This window comes from Delphinus delphis, chromosome 17 (assembly GCF_949987515.2).
Source record: "Delphinus delphis chromosome 17, mDelDel1.2, whole genome shotgun sequence".
Classification (NCBI taxonomy): domain Eukaryota; kingdom Metazoa; phylum Chordata; class Mammalia; order Artiodactyla; family Delphinidae; genus Delphinus; species Delphinus delphis.
In genome coordinates this window covers 20114047-20122529 of record NC_082699.1, presented here as the reverse complement: position 1 = coordinate 20122529, position 8483 = coordinate 20114047, and positions in this window count along the sequence as shown.

Below are 8483 nucleotides of genomic sequence, written 5' to 3'. Positions count from 1 at the left end.
TGGAACCCATTTATTTTCCTTTTTCTCATAAGATCACTGTGGACCTGCTCAATTCCTTTTAAAGAAATTCACAATTTAGGGTTCTGTCAGCAGCTCTGGGGTCTTTTGTTAGGTGCACTTAAAATGCCAGATTAAATATTAATATGTGGTTAGAGTTGTGCTATTTTGCAAGCCCTGAAACCCTATTAGTAAATCATGATCTGGTGACTGATGCAAGAAATTTCAAGGCGCCAACAGTGCAGATTGCTTTATGCCCATCAATCTGATGGATCGCTAATTTTTAGTAAATTGGGCCTTTGTAAGGCCCAATGTAGCTGTAAGCAGGTACATGTTTTCCATCAGTAAAGAACGTGGTCCAGCTACTATACCATTTTCTGCACAAAATATGCACCCAAACAAGCAGTTTTTTGCATAATTAATAACCATCTTTGCATGCACAGTGCTCTGCTTCAAAATATATTTTAGTTGTGTTGCAAAGTGCCCAGAAAGAAATAGTTGTAGCTTTCTTAGGCTTCCAGAAATGTTTTAAAGGAAAATAAAGGAGGAGAGAGACTGACATGAGAAGGACTGTCAATCCCATTAGCATCCTCTTTTAATCAGAAAGTGTGAACTAACAATGTTGTCCTAGAGAGTTTCAACAGTTCCTCTGAAATTATGGTGAGCTAGAAGATAGAGCTACCCCACAAAAGATCAGTGAAAAGGCTGGAAAATAAAATACTAGAAACCAATGAAGAGTTGCATGAAAATATCCTCTCTAATCTTTCTGAAAATATGTCCTTATAACATGTTTATGCCCTTGATAAGTGAGAGACTTTTCAACATATGGCTTGTTTCTGAAATGTGGTAAAAATCACTGTTTGATGCTTTGATAATCCAGGTGGGAAAACATCTTTATTGGTGGCATTTGTTTCACACAGATGGGCCTTGACTCCTAAATCCTTGTGATATGAATTAACATATTTCATTATAGTATTTACCAATTATAAAGCTTTTTCCTCCCACTGGATACTATCCAAGCTTATGTTGGGTTCTGCTTTACCATCTCTTTTTATTGTTTTTTCATCTTTACAGATCATCTTACAATTCAGAGATAGTAATGGATTTAAAGGGATGAGCATGAAGGACTATTGGCTTCTCCTTTCTCTCCCCAATCTTGTATTATTATTGTTATTATTTTTATTATTGATTTAGGAATAACTGGTAGAGTTCAAAAGTTCAAACGAATATTTAGGCCATATAGGTTTTTAGTCACGTTTTAATATAGTGTCTTTACTGAATTTTCATGTCTAGAATATAACAGTCATTATTATAAGTTATTTTAAATTATTGAAATCAAGTTTTAATGTATAAAATTAGTCAGTTTACTATAATGGCTACATCTTACATAAGATTCATTCATACACACCCACACACACAATTTCATTTTTTAAATAACCCTAAAACTCAAAGTTGTGACAATCGCACACTCAAAACATTGCATAATTGTGTTTATTTAACCTAGAAAAGGCTGGTTGGAAGCCAGACATTATTCTGTGGGTAACCAGACTAAAACATCTCCTGTGTGTTCCTCTCCCTCACTTCTGGTTTTGACTTCAGTTATTCCCCATGCCTCTCCTCTTGCCCTACATGAAGAGGTGCATGAGATCTTATTGCTGCTTTTTACCATAGCTATGGTTCTTTACGCCATACCATGAAAAATGATGTCTTGTTTTTACATTCCTCCCCATGCTTTCAAAAATTTTAACTGACTTGCTGAGGCAAAGGGAAAAATAAGAGAACTTTATGGACACAACAGATTCTGTGCTAAAAAATTCTAGACGAAGTGTTTAGCATTCTCAACACCAGACTACATTAGGTCCTCCTGTTCCATACTCCAGTGCCACTCTGTGCTCCCTTTTAATAATGATGCCTAGACTTGCTAATTTCATTATTTTTAATGACTGTATTTTTTATCAAACGTGAGGACAGGAACACTGTCTATCTCATTGACTAAGCACAGTTCCTGATATGTAGTGATGATTCATTAACTATTTGTCAACCAGTGTTTCAATGAATGAATAGTTCTGAGAACAGAATTAATAAGTAAATTCTGGAAGTAAAGTTATACACGCTGCAGAGGAATAGCATGTAGTACTAAAGCATAAATTTCTCTGGCATTTTAGTTTGCTGCTCTCATTGGCATAAATTTTTAACATGATGTTTCAGTGGAGGAAAACATTACAACTCAACTTTAAGATTATCAGTTTATGAGATGTTTTCTTTGAATTGTAAGGTACTCTGCATAAGTGTACATCTATCAACAACAGATAAGTGGTTGGAACAGAAATTCTTTAAGGTCCTATTGACCACTAAAAATCAATGTTTCGTGTGTCCACACAGTTGGCCTGAAGACTGTATTAGGGTGTAGACTAAGCTGCAATAACAAAGAGATCCAGAATATAGTGGTTCAAGCTCTCAGAAGGTTATTCCTCATGGAATAGTCCAGATAGGAGGCAGTCGAGGGTAAGTGGGCAGCTGAACAAGCTCAGACTGGCTCCCTGTTTCCTTCTGTCATGTTGCTCTAACATTTTCAGTTTAAATCAGGTCTGTATTCCAACTGGTGGGAAGGTGTGAAAAGAGAAAGGGAAGTACAGCATTTTAATCACATAGCCACTCCTATTATAAGGACCCTTCAAAATACAGTTTTTAATTGGGTGAGCACATGCAGCTACTAGGAAGAAGGAGAGAATGAAAATCAGGGAGAAATTAATATCTATTTCGAAGACTCCTCTCAAAGTGCTTTCTCTTTTCTGGCCCGTGCATCCCACTGGTTTCTCCTTATTGCTATTCAAATTCTGGCTCTATTTGGCCTTAGAAGTCACTGCCTATTTTTGTGTTAGTTTTCTCTTTGGCAAAATGAAAGGTTTGAACTGGCTTTTTACAAAGTAAATTTTATTCTGTCTTTTAAATTCCGTGATTTTCTTTGTATTCAAGTAAGAGAAATCGAAAATGTGTTAATTCTACAGACAGATAATAATTTTACACAAGCATAAAAGTGTCTCTAAAATGTAGTCTTAAGCAATTTTCGAATGTCTTAGGAAAGGCAATTTTTTTTCTCAAAATTCATCAAAATGCTACAGTTCACCAATAATTCGCAATCTTCTTTGTGACCTCCAAGAGCTCTGATTCTTCATTTCTTAATACCAAAGTTACTTTAGGATAAATTTTCAGTCATGGACCCATCATGATCAGAATAACTGTACCAAATTCCACTCTAAGTCAACAGGCAGAAAGACAGCTTCAATCAAGTTATGGTGGGGCAGAGGTAAAAAGAGATGATGAAACAAGCATAATACTCATTTGACAAATATTTGAGTATCTTCTTTGTATGAGATAATATACAAATTATAGTGAATGATACAACAGAGACCAAATCATACTCTTTGCCCTTAATAAGTTTATAATTCCATGGGTTCATGGAGGCTTGTTATATCTGTTATAATAACTAAATGAAACATGTTCTAGGATATTTTAGCAGAAGAAAGATATATGCAGACATACTCAGTTATATTAGGGTGGGCAAACAGTGTAAAGATGAGACCTGGTATTGAATTCACCCTCTTGGGGGAAGCAAAATTATTCCTTTTGCTGAAAGCAAAGTTCAATTTGGTGGGCAAGTACACCTTGGTGTTTGAATTTTATAGTATTTTCTGGTCATGGTGATGCAAGTAGAAATAAATTTACAGAGTGAGGTAGCAAGATTGCCAATTATTAATTAGGGAGTCCAAGCTAGTAGCACATTTTCCTTGGGAACCGCACAAACTCAGACTCACTGCCTTAGAGTCAGAACCAAAGGTCTAATCACTGGAAAAGAGATTGGGAAAATTTAAATGAGAATTTCAGTCTTGGTGGGGACTGAAATATTAAACAATAGCAGTAATTCAGGAGTGGAGAGTAAGATAAGTGGGATTAGAGTACAGAAAATAAGGTTAGTGTTGGGAAAGATTGTGGAGTACTACACCAATAATTGGGATTTTTATTCACTAAGTAATGCAGAACCATTGCAATGTTTGGTTTGTTCTTAGCTGAAGAATGACATTATCAGAGCTGTTTGTTTTTAGGAAGAAAAATTCATTATTTTTGGTTTGGAAAATGCTGAGGCTATGTAGAAAAATTAGTTAATTTCCTATACTTTCTATTGAGCAATTGTAGTCTGCTATACAAAGTGTTTTGCACCAGGGGTTCAGGGAAGTAACTAAGTATATGACTAGAAGAAGGCTCAGAGAGAATTTTATTGTTGACTTGAACTAGTGTTGGCAATGCCAGTAAATAGAAGAGAAAATATAGAGACAGAATCTTCAAAACTGCATGTTTGAACAGAAAGCGAGAAGTTCAGAATAAAACTGAGATGTGAAACTTTAATGACCAAGGAGATAGTAATGTCATTAACAAAAACAGAGAATGTAGAAGCTATTTGGTGTTCTGATGGTCAGGAGTCATATTGAACTTAATCTATTGGTGATGAAATTGTACAGAGAATTTTTTAAAAGGCATTTGGAATTAAGGATCTGGTATTCAGTAACGAGGCCTGGAGAAGAAAGAGTTAGATAACTGAGCATCACCTATAAAGGCAGAAGTTAAAGCCATGGCCGTGCATTATAAGACAGAGAAGAAGCACTTAAAAATGGAGAAGGTAAATCAGGAGAGTATAAGCATTCATTTGCTCATTCAGCAAATAACTATCGAATGCCTATGAAAAATAGACAATGTGAGAATTTTAAGAAAGCAGGAGTTGTACACGGAAAATGCTAAAAAGTTACCAAATAGACTAAGGCTTGGGAAAGACTATTGTACTAAGAAAATTATTGTACAATTTTTATAGTCCAATGATTAATTATTATTGTACAATTTTTATAGTCCAATTATTGTACTAGGAAATAATTGGCTATGTTTAAAGTAGATATTTTGGTCAACAGAAGGTGTAAAAGCTAATTTGCAATGATGCAAAAAGAGGGAACAATTAAGAAAGTGAAGAGACAGGGTAGAATCCTTTTTTTTTTTTATAAGTTGTTTGAAGAATATAAGGACATTCATTTCACAGGCTAAGAAAAAATTATCATGGCTTAGGGAAAATGAAAGTAGCTTGAGTAGGTAAATAAGAGTAGTTCAACATTTAGTTTCAGGGGGAAATCTCTTATATGTGAAAAACATACCCAGGTTTTAAACACGAATTTCTGAAAGCTCATTTTCATAATCTTGTAGGTTGCCTTCCTTTTCAGAGCAAAGCAACACTGAAAGATCCTTGACCCTGTTAAAGATGTTCATGGAGGCTTATATCTTGAGGACAGGCTTTGTCATATAATGTAGTGGTCAATGGCCTTGAAGATGCAGGGCTTCTAGTCAAATTCTCTCATTGGATCCCTGTGAGAAGTAAAATATCTCTAATCGATCTTTGGGAGAGGAAGATCCATCCATGCCTTAGCAGTAACGAAAATTATTATGAGTTTTATTAGGTTGCAACTACTTTCCCCCTGATCTAAAAAGTCACCTTGCACCCATGTAAAGAGGATTATTTATGTAATTATCTGCACATATGTCCCCATCAACCACTATACATAATCATTTCATGGCATTCAAATTCAGCACAAAACATCATGACCTAAGTACAAATATCATACTATAATGGGTTTTCATTTCTAGAGGTCGTCAGGGGAAGGGATTAATTTTGCTACTTTATTGTACACCACAGGACTGCACATGTTAGAGTCATGTTACAATGCCTCTATCTTGAAAATTGTATTTGGATGTAATAAGAAAGGCACTTTTTAAAACAATTTTACAATTTTAGATGCATTAACTGCATTTCACTCCATCTTGCTTTGCTAACAGATTTGAGGTCTTTCATTCAGACAACAATGAATCTTGTCAATTTTAGAAGGAAAATGTTTCAAATGCTCGCTCAAAATTCTTTTACTGTCCTTTCTTTGCTGACTTTTAGATTACCCATCCAGGTCAGTCTTCAAATACTCTGTATCATGGCATTTCTGAGGAACAATTTTTAATTTAACAACATGGAGAATTAGGCATGACAGAGACCTGACTTATTGCTTGAGTCACAGTTTTCATCAACATGTATTTCTTAGAGCTCAGGTAATAGGTAAAGTTTAGTGCTATTCTCTGATCAGTTTCAGCTCATGAAGCTTTGTGGTTTTGATTTTTTTTTAAAGGTGTTATTTAATTAGAATGTCAAATTGATCTTGCAACTCTAAGAAATGTCTAATTGACGTACGTGAACCATAATACTTATTCCATGAAGCATTAAGCTCAGAAGTGGTCTGTCTGAAAGGGATTGTCTATCTTTTCAGAGCAAGGGCAGCTTCTTGTAAAGCTGCTAGTCTCTATGAATTAACAAGATATGGCACTAAAGCAACCGGGCCCGGAGTGGCCGGGCCTGTGAGTCATGGCCACCGAGCCTGCGTGTCCAGAGCCCACACTCCACAACGGGAGAGGCCACAACAGCGAGAGGCCCGCGCACTGCAAAAAAAAAAAAAAAAAAAAAAAAAAAAGTATTGATTACAACTTCTCCTACAAAATTATGATTACCTCCCAAGTTTCCACAACAAAAAGAAAATTATGAAAGTCAGAAAGCAGCTTGTCAGTCGTATCAGTTTCCTTTTTTTTTTAAAGATCAGCCTATGCAACTATAAATTTATGCTAACTAAAAAAGATGTGTACATATATTTCTTTCATATTTGAATCAAACTAGTTATTTTATGGTTATTTTATGTCAAGTTGAAATTTTTTAATCCTTTTTTTTAACCCATTATGCTGTTAAATTTAAATCAGAAATAACTTCCTTAGTAAATACTAAAAATTACTAATCACAAAATTGGAAGACTCCTTGGAAATCACCTCCCAGTCAACTCAGGTGAAGAAACTGAGGCCCAGGAAATGAGTTTATTAGAGGTAGAATTGGGACAGCTGAATATTGAATTCCTAATCCGGGATTCTTTTCACATAGCGTATTGATATAATTATGAAAACTATTCAGGTTGTTGATGATTTTGAAAATATTCATTACTAATATATTTTGCATATACAAGAAAAGCATATTCTTTTGACAAAAATGAATTCAGAATTTTCAATATTTATCAGAACACACTTGTCAATTTTAAACACTTAATGAAAATTTAGAAGCTTTCTTTTATGAATTCAGAAGGTAAGAACAATCCAGTTCCTAAAATTGTAAGTATTTTTTAATAGTCTGAAACTTTATACATTCTTATCGGTGGTTCGTAACTTTTTTTTTTCAGGCCCCGCACTGTTGTGGTCTCTCCCTCGTTTCCGGACGTGCAGGCTCAGTGGCCATGGCTCACGGGCCCAGCTTCTCCGTGGCATGCAGAATCCTCCCGGGCCGGGGCACGAACCCGTGTCCCCTGCATTGGCAGGCGGACTCTCGACCACTGTGCCACCAGGGAAGCCCAAGCTCTTAAAATTTTTGTGTGTCATCTATCCCTTTGATAGTCTCATGAAGTCACGGACCTCCTGTCAGAATAAAATTGTTAAATTCATAAAATAAAACATTACAGAGAAAGCCAGTTTTGTAAAAATAGTTATTGTAATTTAAGAAATCAGTTTTGAATAAAGTAATATATGTATTTCATTAGTAACATTAAATAATATCTGGTAGTGAGTTTAGTAGCTGCCATGATTTCAAAGTAATCATGAATGTAAAACCTATTTCAGGGGTTTCCCTGGTGGCACAGTGGTTGGGAGTCCGCCTGCTGATGCAGGGGACACCGGTTCGAGCCCCGGTCTGGGAAGATCCCACGTGCCGCGGAGTGGCTGGGCCCGTGAGCCATGGCCGCTGGGCCTGCGCGTCCGGAGCCTCTGATCCGCAACGGGAGAAGCCACAGCAGTGAGAGATCCGCATACTGCATTAAAAAAAAAAAAAAAAAGATATTTCAAGATAGATGTAACAACCATAATGTGATATAAAAATATCTGATTTCTATTGGCGACAAAGACGCAGATATCATTAATATTAATACTTTTGTTGTTTGTTGCCTATATTCATTTTAGTTAGAATTTCAGTTAGAATTCATAAAAATAAAGATGTGAAACGTTTTCCAAATTCCAAGACACCATCTTAAGATCCCCTGATCTACACTATTTTCCCTCTGTTTGGTGTTTCAAAACCAGTGCCAAACTTTCCCAGAAGAAGGGTTAAGAGCTAGGGAGCCCAGTGCTATTTCAGAAAACTACTCCCATGTCCCCTTACACAGGCACTGACTGCCCAAGCTCCAAACTGTCTCCCTGACCTAACCCTAACCTTAACCTGACCTAACCCTAACCCTAGCCCTCCTTACCCTGATGGCAATCTTGCATGGGGCCCTTTGCCTTCACTTAATGCATGTCTCTGTGGAATTTCAATCTCCACATTTCCTAATTGATTTTAACTTGACTTGTCCCTCTACTTAGAGTTTCACCCTGCTCCCTCTCCC